The following is an 18,133-nucleotide window of genomic DNA, read 5'->3' as shown; positions in this document are numbered from 1 at the left end:
ACAGGAAGGTGAACTGACTGGTCTAAAGTCATACAACACAGGAAAAGTAGGAACAGAGGCCAGGTTTCCAGGCTTCAAGTCATGTACCTTAACCACTAAAATACTTCATTTCCTTGAATTAATATTGGCCCATGCTGACTCTTGTATTACTGCCTCCTGAGTGGCCTATGCAATGTAAGGCATTTCAGTCTTTTGCTGTTTAATTCATTTTGCTGCTATGGTGCAGGGTGCGGTAGATATTACCAAAGGAATGATCGCACATTGCCAGTATTTTTGATTCTTTCCAGGCAAAGAGTAGATTTTCACAGCCAGGCTCAACACCTCGACGTTTCTACTTTCATTTCCAAAATGTATGATATTGGTCATGATAGGAAATTGAAAAAATAGAAAATTCACACAGTGCTTGACAAGGCAGTGACCATTCTGGGCTGCATGTTACAAGGGTAATGGGCTGGGAATCAAACTTCCACCGCTGTGCTGCAGAGGATTAGTCACAGTTCACCTACCTGCAAAACGGAGGTAGTGGGAGTACTATCTCATAGTTTGGAGGCCCAAAGCTTAAAATTGTTGAGATCATTCAAAGGAGGCTGCTATGGACGTGCAAAGTATCCTCTCTTCTGCTAACGCGACTGGAAAATTGCATAAGCTTGATGGATAAAGAAGCAATAATTGTTGGATATGGGACAAGGAAAATATTTGACCACTGGTTTTCTCTGAAATACTAAATGGAGAACACTTGTCTCTCATCTTGGGCCAAACAGTTTTCTTTTAGTTTTCAGCCGCTTCCCCTAGATACTAGTTGATATTACACAAGGACTGTTGCAGATTTGCAAAAGAGAATTTCATGGAGAATAATAATAAAAAAAAAAAAACACGCAACAATTCCTCTGTAAATCCGCTTCTCTGGAGCACTACAAATCAGGACTCTGGCGAGAGCCACACCATGCTGAGACTGACAGCCATTAGCACCAGCGAGTCCCTCGTGATGACTGCCTGACCTCTGCAGCAGAAAATACCATCAGGAGCATTCCTCAGAGTGTGATGAAGGAGCATGGCCTTGCAGCCTGGTGGTCTGGAAGGAGACACTTGAGCTGTAGCATCCCCCAGGCAGGAACTGAAGCCAGGCCTGCAGGGCCTTGGGCAAAGCCTTTGGCCACGCAGCCAGTGCCAGTGCTCCAGCCTTGCCCAGCAGTGCTTTAGGAAGCAGCCACGTTTGTCTTTCACAACAGGCCACGCTCGCAGTGTTATTGGCACTCTAGGTACACCTACAGCATGGGGCCCTAGTGACTCATGCGCTATTCTGCTTTGGTGTTGGATCTCAGCAGGGTTTAAACACGGGGTAGGCGGCTAGGACAAGGCTAAGGTATTTCTAGTCACAGTGCTTAGAAAACTTCTGTGATGGGACTGAAAGGCTCGCACGGATTTAGCTGCATGATGGCATCTGGCCTCGGCAGTCCTCCCCGTTCCTCTACAGGAATTTAGCACCCCTGGTGCAGGAGGCCAGCACAGGACACCAAATAAACCACAGACAGATCATTTGCAGCAAGGACTGAATGTGGGATATGTCACAATTCCTGTGCTGTGGGGCCTGCTGGGGAAGGGGTGCCCCTAAGGGTGCAGCAGCAGCTTCTGGGGTCTCCGATCTGCCAGAGTGTGCGGGTCCATCCTTCCTTGTTTTAGACACTTGAGCAGCCAGGGAAGGGCGGGGGAGGCTGGATCAGAACTCCATACTTCAGCTTCTCAATTCTTTTAGGCACTTAACGTCCTTTTTTGGGTCCTTACGCGCAGACTTTCCCTCCTGGGGCTCTTAAGCGGCGACTGCGGACATTAAAGCTGGTAATGGGGCAAGATTGTAAACATCTTCTGAAAGTACACAGCACAGCCCTTTATTGTCAAAGTGAAATACATTTAGAGCGCTTAAAAACTCATCCAGAAATCTCTTTCCAAATGAGTAAGGCTTGGCAGCTCTCCCCTCGGCCGCCTGAACGCAGCGTAACCCTTCTGTCTTCCCCTGCTCTTCAGGGCAAACCCAGTCCCAGGCTACAAAACTGCAGAGACCCAACCTCGCTGCGCCAGGGGTAACATTCCATTATAAAAACGATCACACTCAAAATCTGAATTATTTTAATTGCAGTTCTTGTAAATAGCCACAAAACAATCAAACCGAGAGATTAGAAAATGCAGCTTCCCTTCCCCCCTTCTCCTTAGCATGCTCGCCAGGTTTTGTTTTGAATCTCCGAGCAAGACAAGACCCTTTATTGTAACCCCCACCATCCTATCCCTCCCCCCAACCCTTTTTTAACGCGGCTGGGGAAGAAGAGAGGAAAATTCGGGAAAAACACCCCAAAAAGCATAGCACAAAACTTCTTCGCGAAAAAAGTTGAATACCACGAGCATCCCGCGGGGCTGGGCGAGGGGGTTGGGGGGTATAGCGAGGGCATTTTTCGGGCTCCCCACCCTGAGTTTTAGGGCGATGCTGGCAGGGTCGGTGCCGGTAGCTGTCTACCCCCCCCCCCCCCCCCCGCCCGCCGTGCGGCCGCCCCGGCCCCAGCCCCGGCCCCAGCCCTTACATGGCCAAATGTGCCTGCGGGGAAAGGCAGGAATTTTGGGGCCTTGACGTCAGCCCCGGGCAGAGCTCAGCAGCCCGGCGGGGCGGGAGGCAGCGGCGGCCGCTTTCGCTTTTTGTTTCGGGGGCGTCCCTCGGAGCTCGGGGCTCCCAGCCCACCTCCTCCGCCCGGAGGGGAGGTAAGTGGGCAGCGGGGGGGAGGAGGGGGTGCTGGGGATACCGGATGGGGGGAGGAGGGGGGGGGGGCAGAGGGGCTGCGGAGGGGCCGGGGGAAGAGGAAGAGGAGGAGGAGGAGGAAGAGGAGGGCAGCCGCGCCGGGGCGGAGCGGGGCGGCCCCGGGCGCCCCCTCGGCCCCAGCCCCGCCCCGGGGCCCACCCCCGCCGCCTCCTCCCGCCGCCGCCGCCGCCGCCGCCGCGCTCGCCTCCGCCGTCGCCTCCTCCTCCTCCTCCTCCTCCCCCCCCGAGGTATCGTTGCGAATAATAACTTGCCCCCTTCCTCTTCTTCGCCCCCCCCCGCCGAGGCAGCTGAGCAGCAGCTGGAGCCCCCGGCCGGAGCTGGGCGTGGGGGGGCAGCGGCTGGCTCCTCCCCGTCCCCCAATCCCCCCCCCTCCATACCCGGGGCGAGCTCGGCGGTGGGGCGGGAGCAGTGGGCCGGGGAAGGGTGGGAAGAGCTCCCCGTGCCGGTCCCGGTTCCCCCCCCCCAAAGCCCCTTCCCCGGGCCCTGCCGCCCGCAGGTGCACCTGGCCCCGGGGGGGGGGAGCGGGCACCTCGCCCGGCCCGACCCCCGGCCGGGTGTCGGTAGTAAATAATAAGTAGAGCAAAGCCCCAGCAGCTTTTTATACACCCGGGGAGGCCCACCCTTCCCAGACAGGTAAGTACGTAGAAATTTCCCACACCCTTACGTCACCCAGCGCTTTTTTTTTTTTTTTTTTTTTTTTTTGCTTCCCTCCCCCCCATTTAATTTTTGCCCTCCCCTTTCAAGCAGACAAATCTTATTCCTGCCATTGTTCGGGAGCGATCTCCACGCCCTGGGGCTGTGCTTGGGAGAAGGCAGTGCTCCGGAGTAGGAGGTGTTGATGGAGAAAACTCCCGCTGTAATTGCTCTGGCTACTGTACCTCGAGGTGCAGCATGGCCCCACGGCTGGGTTGTGCTGCCTTCTTCTGATTTGTTTTTCTTTGATTTCTACACTCATGTGAGGTGGCTTTTTGGCTCAGCTGTTTGGTTTTGGGGTTGGGTTCCTGTTTGGTATCTGTCTGTGACTTGGTCACACGAAGTATTAAGAGTTTTTGGAAACCACCAGGCTGGCTGATACGTCTTCCTACACATCCACAACACCTTGGCCCCTGTGCAGAAAGTGGTTTTGACCCCTGTGGAGTGTGAGGTCTCGCGCAGGAGTCTTCATTTTGGGGAAGTGCTCTAGATTGAGAGATTCTTTCCTTATGGGACCCAGTTTCCTGTAGAATGCTTATACCTTCCAGGAGTGGTTTTTGGGACCAAATCTGAGAGCGAGCAGGGAGTTCCTGCGCACCTGGGAGTCATATAGCAGGCGGTGGCCCACCAAGTAATTGCCAATATGGGACCTGAGGGAGGCAGGGAAACACCTGGAGCCAGAGAATAGGACACAACGTTTCATCTGCACATTACCAAGGCAGTTTTTCGCACTGGAAAACGTGGCTTGCTGTCCTGCGTGCAGCCCAGCCCGCTGTGCAACAGAGCGGGCTCGGGATGCGAGGAACTTTCTGGTTGTGTACGCCCTCACTGCAGCAGGACTAGCCCAGACAAGGCTAAATAATGCTCCAGGAGACGGGATTTCCCTCAGGAAATATTTCCATCTGAGGATAAAATGTATTGTGTAAAACTTTTTGCTGCCTATTGGCCTACTGTGTCTCCCGCTGACACTTCATCACATTCACCTCACCTGTGACGCTTCATCCTGTTGCTCCTGAGTTTGTTAGCGCTGTTATTCCCCTCTTTCAGTTCCTTAGCCTTTGTTGGAGGGTCTTTCCCTAATGGGACAGGCTGTCAGCGGGTGACAGTGTGGGTGGTGGCTCTAGGGCCACCTGGCAGTGAGCTCCTACCTTTGCTGTCTTGCCCTGCAAAGTGGTGGTGCTGCCTTCAGTCCTGCTGTCCTGTAATCATTGAGTTCTGTACCTGGTCTGGGATGGTGGCGGTGCTAAATCTGTCAGTGATGGCGCTGGCAGCTCTCCTGCCATCAGGAGCCTGCTGCACCTCATGGGCTCTTCTGCCACCCTGGTGCTGGAGGCCCCGAGTGGAGCCGAAGGTCGGTGTAGGCTTTTTGGGCGCCTCTTGGTTGGTGCCTGGTCATGGGCAGAAGGCGTGAAGTGACTTGGCACGTTGGTAATTTTTTAGGCCTGCTTGCCAAAGTCCAGGCCCACCCCATGTGCTCCATGGAGGCCACGGGTCTACAGGCCTTGCGCGCGTCCCATGGTGCCAGCGGTCCTGCTGTCCAGAAGTCCCTGTCAGAGGTGCGTGTCCCACATAGGCTGCAGGGTAAGCTCCTGGGTGTAAATGCGGGACATGTCCATGAAAGTGAAGCTAAAACAGTTTCTCATGGCAGCTTCAGTGGGTACTGCAAAAAAAGTTCCCAAGCTGCAGTGATTTCGCTGCTGTTACAATCTCACGTAAAACCAGGGCAAACCAGCAAAAACGTGCCTCTAGACTGGTGGGCCAGGAGTGGTTTTCAGATCCAATATCCAAACGATCACAGTAAGGGTACAGAAAATCCCAGGTGTTATTTTGCTGCCTTGTGTTGTGGAAACTTGCAGAGCAAATTGGACATCAAAGTGCATTGTTCTGAAAATCATCTTCAGCTGTGCTGCATTTCTGACAGGTGATGGGCTGCTCTCTTACCAGAATCAGGAACTGGTGTAGCGTAAGTCAAATTTCCAAATAATAAGTGCAGATTCAGTTGTGCAGTGCTTGCCAAAGCACACGTTCCCCTAGGATGTTAGGGGATGAAGCTCCAGAGCTGGAGCAGCGAGTTGGTGCTCAGCTACAGTCTCAGTGGAGCTGAAGTGCTTTTAAATACCTAATGATCATCAGTATATATTTTTAATTACAACATAAGTTGATTACACTGTAAGTACCAATTACAGTATGGTCAGAGTGGAGACACCAGTCACTTGATTTCAAAGCCTGACTGTTGCCTTGCTTGTTATTGTTGCTTCTTGGGTTCATCAGCGTAATGTCTGACGAAAACCTGAAGTGACTCCCTCCCACTTTGTGAAGTCTGGTGGAGAATGTATGTGGTCTTGAATAGCGATAGTAAAAAAGCTGGGAAGCTGAAAAACGTGAGGGAGTTTGATCGACAGTTTGGGATTGCTCCTATGGAAAGAACACGCGTTAGAAAGGTGTCACAGAGTTGATGAATGAATGATGAATTTGTGGAAAAAGGGGTCTCTGTTCCCTTGTACTGGTGCTTGTGAGATGTTGGAGCCAAGATGAAAGTGGCTGATTGAAAGCGAAGAAAAGTAAATGCTTTTCCAAGTAGGTGTAACTAAAAGGTGGAATTTATCGTGGAGAATGTTGCTGAGGACAAGAATGTAGCCAAGTCTGGAAAGAAGATAGGACAGCTGTACGACTATCAGGTAGATTCAGAGGTTTGCCAGTTAATAGTGTTGCCTCTTGTATCCTAAACATCTAATTGGAAAGAAGAGACCATTTCACACAGGTTTCTCTGAAACTTTTGATGACTGTAGCTGGAGAAAAGCAGTAGCTTGGGTGAGTGACAAATGGTTTGCAATAAGACAGTTTCCATGCGTCTGTGGAAACACATACCCTCAGGGTGCCTACAGTGGCTTCTCTGTTCCTTTGCCCATCATGGTTGTGTGAACAATGCATACTCGGTGGCATTTCAGTCCTTGTCGGGTGTCTGAAAGCAGTGCCTTTCTCCTAATAAACTCACTTGGCTGCTGGGCAGTGAGCTGGGATTCACTTATGGGCTGGTGGCTGGTCCTCTGTGCTCTTCACCCTGCAGCCTTTGGCTGCCTGAAGACTCCTGCAGCTCTGGGAAACCCTTCAGGTGCGGGGAAGTCTGAACAGCCATCCCTGAGGATGCCCTGAGAGGTTTTAGAGGTGACATAGTGATGACAAAGATGTGTATTTCCTTTAGGTACGTCTGTGTCTCTAAGGCACATTACTTTTTAGGCTGAGGAGACGGCAGGGAAGCAACATGAATACAAATTCCTGTCTATGTGATCTGCTGGGAGTCTGAGATCCAGCACCTGTGCTCGCTGTATGCGTGCGTGAGCAAGACAGCGGGACTCTTACCTTCTTGCAGTCCTCCACAGCCTGTTTTCTTACCCTGGTAACTTCATTATCTCCCTCTGCTCTCACAGCAGGGTAATTCTGCTAAAAGCTAGAGAGCTTACTGGAACTGCAGCCATGTTTGAAAAGCAGGCAGGAGTGGGGGAGACAGAAACCGTAGTTTATCTGAGGATGTGGGTTATCTAAGAGACGGATTTGCAAGGAACAATACCTTTAAAGAGTGTGGGTTACGTATAGGAAAACAGAGAACTTGAAATTAACTTTATGAACAACAGTTCCAGAGGAGGTATTGGAGGCAAGATGTTGCAGTCAACTTCCACATGTACATTGGGCCTCTCCGAAGCACGGTGCCAGTAAAGTATGAAGAGCTCAATGTTTTCCTCCTTTTAATTTTGGGAGCTTTTTGTTTTGTAAAACAGAAACAAACAGAGAAGAGAAAACAACAAATCAAACCGAAAACCACAGACCAGAAAAACCCCACAAAGTTAAAAAGCTTTTGACAGCTTGCGCCTGCCCAGGGAATGGGGGTTAGCTGGGTGCAGGGCTCCACTCTTTCTGTTCCTCCTACTTCTGGGCACAGCAAGCAGGTAGTGTTCATAATGTTTCTAGCCAAACGTGAAAAAAAATGCTACCCACATTTAATCATTGTTATTAAGGTTACTGGTAGAGACACCTCAGTAGGGACTCGGCTTTTATCTCAGAAGAGTTGGTTTCGATCACGTTCTGAGCAAGCGCGAGAGCTGGCATGAAAATCATCATTTTAAGGAGCTGTCAGCAAGTCTCTGTCATTTTAGGTTGTTGGTATCTGTTGTTGGGATCTGTGGGTGACAGTGACACACGTGTGAGTCACTCATAAGCGCTCCCAAACTATTGCAATATGCTCAAGAAAGGAAAACAAACATCGGTGGAGTTGTGGGCTGCTGATAACCTTTTCTTAGAAAAAGATACAAGCTTTTGAGCATTGCAGACTAAGTGAGGATGTTTACTGCAGCCCTTGATGCCGTAAGGGAACCTTGTAATACAGAGATTCCTCAATAACCCCATAAATAACTTTGTTTGGTCTGGGGGGGGGTCGTGATGCTTGTGGGTCTCCGCCAGCGTTATGCCAGTTTTGGCTCAGTGTGACAGAGCCGACCAGCCCTCGCCGGGTTTTCCAGGTTAGTTGGAAGGGATCCCATTTTGCATGTAAATGGGTTTACACATTTGAGCATCCTCTGAGTAGGGGCCGTTCAGCTCTCGGCTGCCTTCATTTCCCTGCTACCACTGCCCAGTGATGCTTCAAGGCAGGCAAACTTCTGCCAAATCTTAGATGATTGTGCCGCCAGTGGAATAGTTAGTTGAGATTTAATACGGCCATTATCTTTAGGTAATAAAATATCAACTAACTTGCCATAACTATCTTGTTTAATGTCTATTAAAAGCCCCACATACTTCATTGACTGGGTGAAATTTAATAGAAGTTCAGCTAAGCATTTATTGCTTATTTAATTTAAAAATAAGTTGATCTCCGCAGTTGGTAACAGGCACTGAGGATTTAATTAACATTCAGTAAACTACCCTGTTAGCTCTGAATTACACAGTCAGGTCTTGTTTATGCATCAATTTGTAACTCCCCCCTCCTCTTCGGGCTGGTGGATGCCATTGTCAGGAGCTGCAGTTGGTTCCTCTTCTCCCTCCTCCTGGGCTCCTGAGCTCTGCTCCAGCCCAAGCCTCTACCAAGTCTGCGAAGCAGGGATCGTACGTAGCACTGCTCGGTGACCAGCACCCTGCTGCTTTCTGGGGGCTCCCTGGCAGCCTGGCCAGTTGGGCAGGGCAGGAAGGATGGGGGAGGCTGGTAGATCCTGGCACAGCCCTTCGAGAAGGGGCTGTGGGCCCAGCGGGATGGGTACAGATGCTTTGCGTGATGAGTTAAAAGCAGCCCAGCTCCATGCTTTAGTTAAGCACAGCAGAACAAATGTAAAACACATCCTCTAGGGCTTTTTCAGCAATGAAGACGTCTGCATGAAACTCAGGTCAGTGAGTTTTCTGCAGAGAAACTCAGAGTGTTTGTTTCACAGGTGACTTGCAGCTGGTGCTGCGGCGGTCCCTGTGCTAATTGCACCCAGAGCGCTGTGCCTTGTGTCTTGGCAGCGTGTGCGCATCTTCCATGTGCTGCGCGCACGTACCCCGAGGAGCTCTCTCTGTTTCAGCAGTTTATTACCTCACCTTAACAGACTCGAATTACTCTACTTAATGAGGCAAGCTTGAATGAAGGCGAGGAGTCTCTCAGACAGTGCGCTTTACAGGGACTGGGTTGGGAGGGTGATTGGATTAGCAGCTGATAAGTGGTTGCAGCTCCAGCTGCCGCAGCTCCCCTGCCTTACTTGCTCCGGTGTTCGCGTTGCAGCTCAGCCCCAAAGGAGATCAGCTGGCTTCAGTTTAACACACCTCGTGGCTTGAGGTAGAGGCTTGATTTGCTTTTCATGGGTTTGGACAAATCTTGAGAGATACCTCAAGCTATTAGCGTGGCCAAGACAAGCCTTTAATCTGGTTTGCTCAAGAGAAGCAGATAGCGATTGCCCCAGCCACGTGGCAACTCTGTCGTTAATTACAAGCGATGCACTTGGTTAAAAGAACGGTGTTAAAGCTGCAAAGTCCAAGTGCTTCAAAGCTACAAAATGCCAGGATGAAGGCTGGCAATGAAACTTTAATTTGCTGCCCTCCCCACCCTCCCCCCCAAGTGGGTATTATGATATAGCCACTTAATTGCCAGGGCACCTCCTCTTTGTGCTCAGAATGGAAGGTGATGCTTAACGAGCACCTATTCAGCTTCTTTTCTTACTGTGCAGCGTATGGCCCCAAGCCTTATTTACTACATACCATTCAAACTGAGGGCTGAAAGCAGAATTATTAATTTCCTTTTCTGCTTTTCTGGAGAGCTCTCCGCTCTTTCGTTGGAGCGCTCTGCAAGTTGGGGTGACTATTTTTGCGGTGCCCTCCTGAGGTGGAGGAAAATTGTTCTTGCTGTTTTACTGATGGGACACCGAGGCTTGGTGAGGAGCGAAGCCGGGAGTCTCACATCATCCCTGACACTGAAATCCAAGAGAAAGAAGCCGGTCAGACCAGGGTTGCTTGCTTTAGTTTGCAGTCATAACTGATAATCAGAGAAAAACGGTTGAAAAGAATTGTTTGTAATTACAGACTGAGTTTAGCATCCTTTTCACCCAGCTCTGGAGATTACTCTGAACTGCTCAGTGCAGTTACATCTATCTGTACAGTCCATCTCCCTCATCTCTGCTGCTTTCATCTTCCTCATATGTGTTATCATCATCCTTGACTGGGGGCAAGGGCCGTACGTCCTGTGTGTGGGTCTCAAAGCGCCTGGCTTAGGATGGAAGCTGGGTTTTGCCTCTGGCGTTTGGAAACCAGGGCAGTTTACTGCTGTTGGATCTGCAATGGGAAGGTGAAGTCCAGAAATAAACCACAAAAATGGTTAAGGTCCAGGTGATATTTATGTATAATAATGTATTTCAAGGAATATAATAGGGATAATGGAGACTTTAGATCATCTGCTGCACATTTCTCAGTGGCTTGTTTTCCTGTGTACAGTAAAAGTGCCATTTTTAAGGTAGTTTAGGCTTGCTTTAGAGCTGTAGTGCTTCTCCGTCGCTTCTCATCCAACAGACTATTCTGTGGGAGAACTGCCTATTCTTACGATGCCTGTTCTGCCTTCCCTAGCACAGTTCCACTTTGGTGCGCTCACAGAGGCTCCTCTTCTTTCCTGAGTTCCCGGGGATGTGCAGAGCAGCGCTTGGGAAACGCAGCACTGCATCTTTGCCATTTAAGGAGGGCTTGGTGAACCTTCTGCATAGTAAGTCTGAAATTCAAGTGCGTGAGTAATCCAGCTGAACTCTCTGCAGCTACTTGTGTGCCTAATGATAAGCAAGGGTTTAAGTACGTTCCCGAGACAAAATCCTAATTTGCTTCAAATGCAGACGGGGAAGAAACAAAGGGCAGAAATGTTAAAAGTCAGCTCGGGAGATGTCTGGCTTGGTTTCTTATGAAACAATGCTGTAGCATGCAGACTGGCAGTAGCCTTGTTGCAATAGACACCGTCATGCAGTGCAGGAGATCACGCTGTGAATGAGGCAGACAAGTTGCAAACCTCTAATAGTGGCATTAAGCGATGAATTGTGAGTCAGAAGTGTATCTCAGAAGTTAGGAACAACACCTCGCACCTCTGTGCTACTGTAGGGGTGAGGGCAGTGTTCTTGGCACATAACGCCTCTTCCAGTGTCTCCCTTGGCATACGAGAATTGGGAGTGGGGCCAGAGCAGCAGGTGAGCTTCAAGCAGTACAAGTGAGCATGCCTTTCCAACGCACTCCACCCACCCAGGTATTCGAAGTGTCCAGGGCAAAGGATGGCAGCTTGTGAAGTGCCTCAGCTCCTCGTTTCGTTGCTCCTGGCGCAGCGTGTTTTACCCTGCTGCGTGGGAGAGGTGTGAACTCGGGGTGTGCGTGGAGGCTGTGGAAATCAGTGGAGAGCTGGAGAAGGAGCTACGAGAGCAGTGCTCGCTTCCTTACTGCACGCAGGGATCCCTGCAGGGCGTCTTCATTTGTGAGTTATTCTGCGTGAGGTTAGCTCCCATCCCCACATAGCACTCCCAATAGATTTGCGCCTTTCTGTGATTTCCCCCACCTCCTTGTTTTGTTTTGTTTTATATGTAGGTATCTCACTGAGGATGCAAGGCAGACAGGTTGGCATCCCCTCCCCTTTGCACTGCCGGTAACGTAACCCAGAGTAAAAAAGAGAGGCGTCCTGCTCCAGGGTGTTCCAGTGCTCATCTGTGCAGGTGGTGTCCCACCTCGTCTGGGGTCAGGACACTCACAGGGGTGTCATACCCATACCCGCACCACTCATTCCCTGCCTGCTGGAGTTTCATCTGTGCGGTAGCCCAAGCCTTTGATCTGTGTGCACCCATTTTTTTTTGCCTCGGGTGGTGTTTTAGCTCTTGCGTTGTGCTGTCACGTGCAAGAAGTGCGAAAGTGATCTGCTTGCTCCAGCTTTGCTGTGTTGAGGGCCGCTGTCTGCCTGCGTCAGCTGCTCCCCATACCTTGGAGGTAAATTGCAGAGAAGCAGGAGCAACCTTAGGTTTTTTTCTTCAACAGCTCTTGATAAATTTCTCATGTCTCAGATGGTTTGATTCATACCTGGTTAAGGGTGTGCCCTACTTCATGGGTGGAACTGGGTGTACAAAGGTAGCTGTGTATTATCAGGAAGCCCCACGTTGGATCATCTGGTCTAGTTCCAGCTGTTTTGGTGACTGCACCTTTTAGGACAGGAATATTTTCTGTTTGTTTTAGTTGTGCACATTCTACCTGCCATGTAATGAATGGAAACGGTTCCAGATGCTCTCGATCTCCAGAGCAAGACAAGGCCTATCCATCTCATGAATGACATGAGTAATTGTGGGCACGGCGTTCGTGCTTTCCAGCGCTCGTGATTACCCTTCTCTTTATTTTTGCTTCCATATTCCACGGTCGCTGTTGTCTTGTGTTGTCCGTGTCTCTTAACTATGAGGGTAGCGTCTTGGGTGAGCCTGTTTGTGATGGTACCCGCAGGAGAGTAGCGAGCCTGCCAAGCCGTGCCTGCTGGAAACCTCCTAAACCTGAGCAGAGGCTGCACCACAGAGCAGCGTGGGGGTCAGGGGAGCTCCAGCCCCGGGAGGTGACGACACCCCGGAGAGTGCTGAGAGAAGAGCAGAGCAATTGGCTTGGGGACAGAGAGACTGATTGTGAAGGAAGATGAAAAGGATGTAAAAAGTGTGTGTTAGCAGAATGTGACTAAGATGGAGACCTGATAAGTACTGAAATGTCTCTGCGGAGGGAAGGAGAGCGGTAGCTGCTGGCAGAGCAAAGCTCTCTGCCTAGGACTTGCAGCTGGGTGCAAAGCAGTTCTGAGTCACAGGAATATAAGGCTCCTGTAGCCCTGCCATCACAAACAATTACCGTGCATAATCCTTTTTGCAAAGTTGCTCAGGTCTATCTGAGACATAGCTGTGCTCTTCTCTGTTCTTCCCGGGGAGCTTGTCTCCCTCAGCGCTCTTTATCGTGGCTTCTGAGCTGTGCAGCTCCTCCGTTCATTCCTCAGCGCTTAGTCACAGGAGGTTTTTGTGGGAGGGAGGGACACCCATGAGAAACGTGTAACTTGATGCAAAGTCCCTTGCCACGAGGAATTTGGGTGGCTAATCTGCTACGGAGTGGCCTGGTGGAGCCCGCTGGAGACCCGTGGGGCTGTGCGTCTGTGTGACCTGCAGCCCTGGGGCTCCAGGGGCTTGAGATAATGTGGGTTTCTCTGTAAGAGGTCAACCCATACAACATTTGGGGGTTCCTGGTGGACTGGCCCTATGCCAGCTCGTTTACAAAATTAACTGGTGCAATTGGATGGGGGTAAAGTGGAGAAGGGGAGCAACAGGGCTCACTTAAACTGCCTGCGACTGAAAGTAGGCTGTAAACTATAGGAGAACCTCGTGCCTCTGTCCTGGCTCCAGAAAGGGAAATCTGGCAGGGGAGATAGGGCCATATGTGCAAATACAGCCTGTGGGTTTAGGTCTCGGTCCAGCACTCACATCCATAAATAGGTCAGTCCCTTCCTTACGATAGCGTTCGTGTGCACTTTGCAAACGTGAACCAACTAATCCCAGCAGATGTTTGGCAGCATGGTGAGCCCACAAGGAACTTAAATATCATCGCGCTTTGCTAGAGAGGTGCCCGGGGTTCAAGCAGCACCTGCTCGAAGAGGACGTCTGAGCTGGGATGGTTTTGGGGCTCTGTGGGCTCAGCTTTGCATAGCACCTGCCCCCGTTACATCGTGGCTATGTGCAGGCTGAGTGTGTCCCCACTGACATCGAATGCACAGCGTCCTTCAGCTTTCGAGGGGGGAAATGGGATTTAGACCTACGTTTGCACGTGCACGCTTCATCAAAACCCAAAGAAAAGGAGGTGGCGGTGGATTTTGTTTGCTGCCTGCCTTTCTCCACGTGCTGACGTGCCCAGCTCATTGTTGGTGTTGCGTGAAGGCACGGTGTTTGTGGCTAGCCTGATTCATTTGCTCGCCTCCCTCTCCTTCCCCAGGCAGGAAGGGTTATGTTTGAGATCCGTGACGCCCCGTCAGCTGCCAGAGATAACGCTGAGCACCAGGGCACTTCGCTACACCGGCTTTGCCTGCGTGGAATATTCAGAGGTCTCAAATGATGAATATCTTGCAGCCTTTTTTTTAATAGGAGAATTTTGCTCAGTGGTGCATGGGGCCAAAAGCTGCCTGGTGCTTTGCTTTGCCCCTTTTTAAGGGGAATTTGGATATTTGACTAACAGTTTTCAAAGGGAAAATAAAGCTGTGGCACATCACAGAAGAGAAAGGGGTAAGGAAAGCTCTGTAAGTCACGGTAGCCTCCAAGGCCAATATTCATCCTCTTAATAAAGTTCAGCTGCACAAGGGAGGAAGAAGGAACCGATCCTCTTCATGTACGGATTCTTATTGCCCCAACAGCCCATCTGCAGAGAGGAACCGGGAACAAAACAAGCTCTTGCTGCATCTGATTTTTTTTTTTCTGGGTGCTTTGAAAGATGATCAGAATGCTTTAAACTCTGGGCTTTCTCGCTCAAAAAGGGCCAAGGATTTTACTCGCTTCTCCTGGCTTCTCTTTTGTGCTCTGGCTTGATTGCTGCCCTGATTTCCAGGCAGAGTTATAATTATTATAAGGCTGCTGAGCCGAGGGGGAGGCAGCAATAGGATAGTTCTGGATTAAATAAATAAATCAAGGACTTTTCGCAGGTATGTCCTTGCTCAGATCTTTGTCAGTCCCTGTTAAAAATGCATCACAGCTCAGGATAGCAGCATGTGCTTTGTCTTCTCAGTTAAAGCTTCCCGGAGGCTCCTCAGGACACCTTTCGCTGTTCAGCATCCCAAGGAGAAGCCTCCGGTGTCTTCTGCTAACACGCAGGCCGTGGGCAGCTCTTCTGTCATCATCCTGAACCTGCTCCTGGTGCTCCCTGTGTGCCAGGCGCGTGCATCTGACTCGCCCCGTGCTTTCTGCCGCTGCTGCCTGGCCTTTTTGTCTGCATTAGTTTAATTGACTGAGGCGCTCGCGGGAGAAGCTATTCATTCCCCTGGTAACTGTGCTCGACAATCAGAAGTTATTCTGGGGGTGAAGGACTGCTACAGATTTGTTTTCCTTGGCTGCAGATCTGTAGCCCCTAATAGTTTCTCACTAAGACGAACCGAGATTGACTTGGTTTGCCGCTAATTAAAAGCCAAAAGGATCCGCAGCCCTCTCCAAAATAATTACCATCCTTGGTGAATGGGAGAAAACTCCGCTTGCTTCCCGTTTGTTTCCAGCCCCCTCCCTTTTGCCACTGTACTCTCACCTTGGCCCTGATGTGCCGGCAGCTCCGACCCCTCGCTGTCGGAGCAGCTGTGAGTTCGTGGTCGAACCCTTTCTCTGCCGAAATTGTGGCTTTTGGACAAAAGGGTAAATATGGCAAAAGAATGGGGACGTTTTATGAAGCCTCGTAGTTACTTTTGGGGGGGTGTGTTTGCTTGGTGGGAAGCTACTAAAAGCAGCAGAGGGGTGTGCGTGCACCCCGTGTGCAGGAGCGTGTTTTGTCCTGACTTTTTATGGGTTAGAAAACAAAAAACCCGACGTTTTGACTGCGTCTGTGTGCTCGTTACCAGGAACTCTGAACGCAGCAGCTGGAGTTCCTAGACAGCTTGGTTTCTCTCAGTAGTGGGTTTCAGATACACGTTAACTTTGATTCGTGTATCGTTCAGGGCCGGCGATGCAAAGAAAGGTGTCCTCTCCTCCCGCTGTGCTCCGTGTGTGTTCATCACCCATCCTGTCACCGCCGGGGCTGGGGACTGCCGCGGGCAGGAGGGCAGAGCCCTCTTCCTTCCACCGCTCCGAGGTGTCCCCAGAAGTGCTCGTGCCCCTCCGGTGCCCCGTAGCTCCATACGGGAACGGACGAAGGTCTTCACATCCCAGGCCTGGGGGCCGGGCAGGCTCGGCTCCCCCTGCAGCTCCTCACGGGGACATCCAGCCTGCGGCTGGTGCTGGCTGCCCGCGGTCCCCTCCGCAGCTTCACCGCGCGGGGCACAAAATCATCCTGAGCCCTCTTCATCCCAGGAGCCACAAGGAGCAGCAGAGCTGCTGCTGTGGCTCCTTAACCTGCCAGTTTCCCGAGGCGCTATCTGGCCGTGCCCTTAGTAACATACTTATTTTAATGCAGATGGAGTGCCCTGTTTTAATTGACTAAGAAAAAAGAACTTGGAAAGGGTGGATGAACTCATGACCTTGAGATAAATGGTTTCTTATTGAGTCCCTGGGCCCCTAAACCACCCCCTCTTCTGAGAGCAGCGTAGTTTAATCAAAGGTCAGGGGTTTTGTCTTCTTTGAGAGCCTCAGCAAAAGAGGGCTAGGCGGGTGAACTCTCCTCGCTGCTCCGTGACTGCAGTCATTCTTGCCTTGTCAAGTTCCCATTGAGCTCGCTCTGCTTGTTTTCTGTTCCTGGATGACGACTCTGTTGACCTTCTCTGGTCTCTGTGAATGCTGATAACGGCTCGGTGATGGAGTCAGCTGTGTTTCTGAGGGATGTAACTGGATATACGGCGGCTACGAGCGAGCGGCTTATGCAAGGCTGCTGTTAGCCTCCGCAGCGTGCAGCCTTGATGGTTTGGTAGGAAATTGTTTTCCCTTGCCAGCTTTGCCCCCGCAGGTGTCTCCTGTTTCGAGGCTGGGTGGTATCTCACGGTGCCACATGCACGGCTCTCTGAGCTGGGGCTGCTCCCAGAGGTACCGTTTTCCCCATCATTTTATGCCCTGTGGTTCCTTCTCGGATGGCGATCGGGCACGTGGCCGTGACTCTTGTGATAGGAGCAGTGTGAATCTTTCTGTCTTCTCCTTCTTTCCTCCTGAGTGCGGTTGCTAGCTCTCCTCGAGCCTGGCGGATGGCTGGTGTGGAGCTGGTCTTGCTTGTTCCCATCTTGGATGCCTGCTGCCTTGGTGTCCTGCCAAGCCAGTCTCTGCAAACATCAGCTGGCAAGTCTGACAGAGAGATCTTGGTCTCCAAAAGTTTCTGCACTTCCTTTCTGGTTTTTCCCCTCACCGAGTGAAACAAAACAAAAAACCCGACACAAAACAACAAATAAAAAAAACACGTAAAACAGTTGGTTTGTAAACTTAACTGCCAGCTTTGGTGCCAGCGACGAGATTCCCACTGCCGAGCTGAGCGCGGTGCCGTGGGAGTAGGTGAGGACGGGTCTGGCCGCGGCGTTGCTCTGCCTGGTGCCCTCGTGAATCACAGCAGCGGGATGGAGGGGGGTGAGGAGACTTTCCCTGGTCTCAGAGCGTCCCGTACCTCGGTGTGACGTTGCACCCACACGCTGCAGCTGGCCTGTCAAACAAATAGGCCAAAATACAGTGCTCAGGGCAGCAGGCTGGGGGATATCGTGTGGCAAACTCTTGGAAGAGCACAGAGAATTGGTAGCCAAGAAAACTCGGTGCTGAGAAACTGTCAGGTGCCTGGGCAGAAGTGTGCTCTCTCCCTGAGTACCGAGGGCATCCGGTGAGGGAGCTGAGAGGTGTTTAACTGATAACTTCACCATTCTGCAAACCTGGAGCTTCTTTCTTTCCAGGGAGAAACAAGAAGTAAAATAAGTTGCACTGCTCCAGGGGTACGATTGCTACAGCCACTGTTGGTGCTAGGCAAAAACCGAAGGAACCGCAGCACAAGTCCAGCGTATTGACTTCTCTAGGCCAAGATAAAATGGCACCGAGTGGCAAAAGACTTCTTATTCTCAAGTTTTAAGCAGAAAAAAGTTTTTTTTTTTTTTTTTTTTGAGCTGTGTGCCATCCCAGCGGCAGATGACCACGTTGAGTGAAGATGGATGGGCGTCTGACAGCTCTGCCGTGGGACGGCGCTCACAATGGTGCTGAGCCGGGGATTAGGTTCGTGTTTCCTTTCCATTGTAACGCCACCGCCTCGGTTGAGCCCCTGCTGTTTTAATACCAGGGATGTCATGCGGCACCTTATTTTAGTCATCAGCGCCGGGCTGAGGCTCGTGCACCCTGCACGTGGTGGGAGAGATGCTCAGGTGCCCTTTGGGGGAGACGAGGGGCAGCGGTGTCGCACCCCTCGCTGGTCCTCCCCGGCCCTAGGGAGGAAAGGTGTATTGGTACAAAGCATGACCTGAAAAACTGCCTCCAGAGGGCCGGATTCAGTGAGTGACCTGGATTCTGGCTGAAG

At 51.2% G+C, this 18,133-nt stretch overlaps 1 protein-coding gene across 19 annotated transcripts in view; it reads left to right on the top strand.

The window, feature by feature from the left end:
- Positions 1 to 2,467: 2,467 nt before the first annotated feature.
- Positions 2,468 to 18,133, top strand: part of LPP (LIM domain containing preferred translocation partner in lipoma) — a 336,723-nt gene continuing 321,057 nt past the window's right edge. For 3 of the 19 annotated variants that reach the window (XM_035544633.1, XM_035544629.1, XM_035544619.1), the window contains exons 1-2: positions 2,599 to 2,745; positions 10,571 to 10,703. The gene's annotated coding sequence lies outside the window, so the exon portion shown is untranslated. Of the gene's footprint in view, positions 2,746 to 2,905; positions 3,031 to 3,204; positions 3,437 to 10,570; positions 10,704 to 18,133 lie in introns of those variants that run through there. The other 16 variants (XM_050712541.1, XM_050712545.1, XM_035544623.2 and 13 more) reach the window with 15 other exon arrangements.

This window comes from Cygnus atratus, chromosome 9, assembly GCF_013377495.2.
Source record: "Cygnus atratus isolate AKBS03 ecotype Queensland, Australia chromosome 9, CAtr_DNAZoo_HiC_assembly, whole genome shotgun sequence".
NCBI lineage: Eukaryota > Metazoa > Chordata > Aves > Anseriformes > Anatidae > Cygnus > Cygnus atratus.
This window is presented reverse-complemented; position numbering and strand designations above follow the sequence as displayed.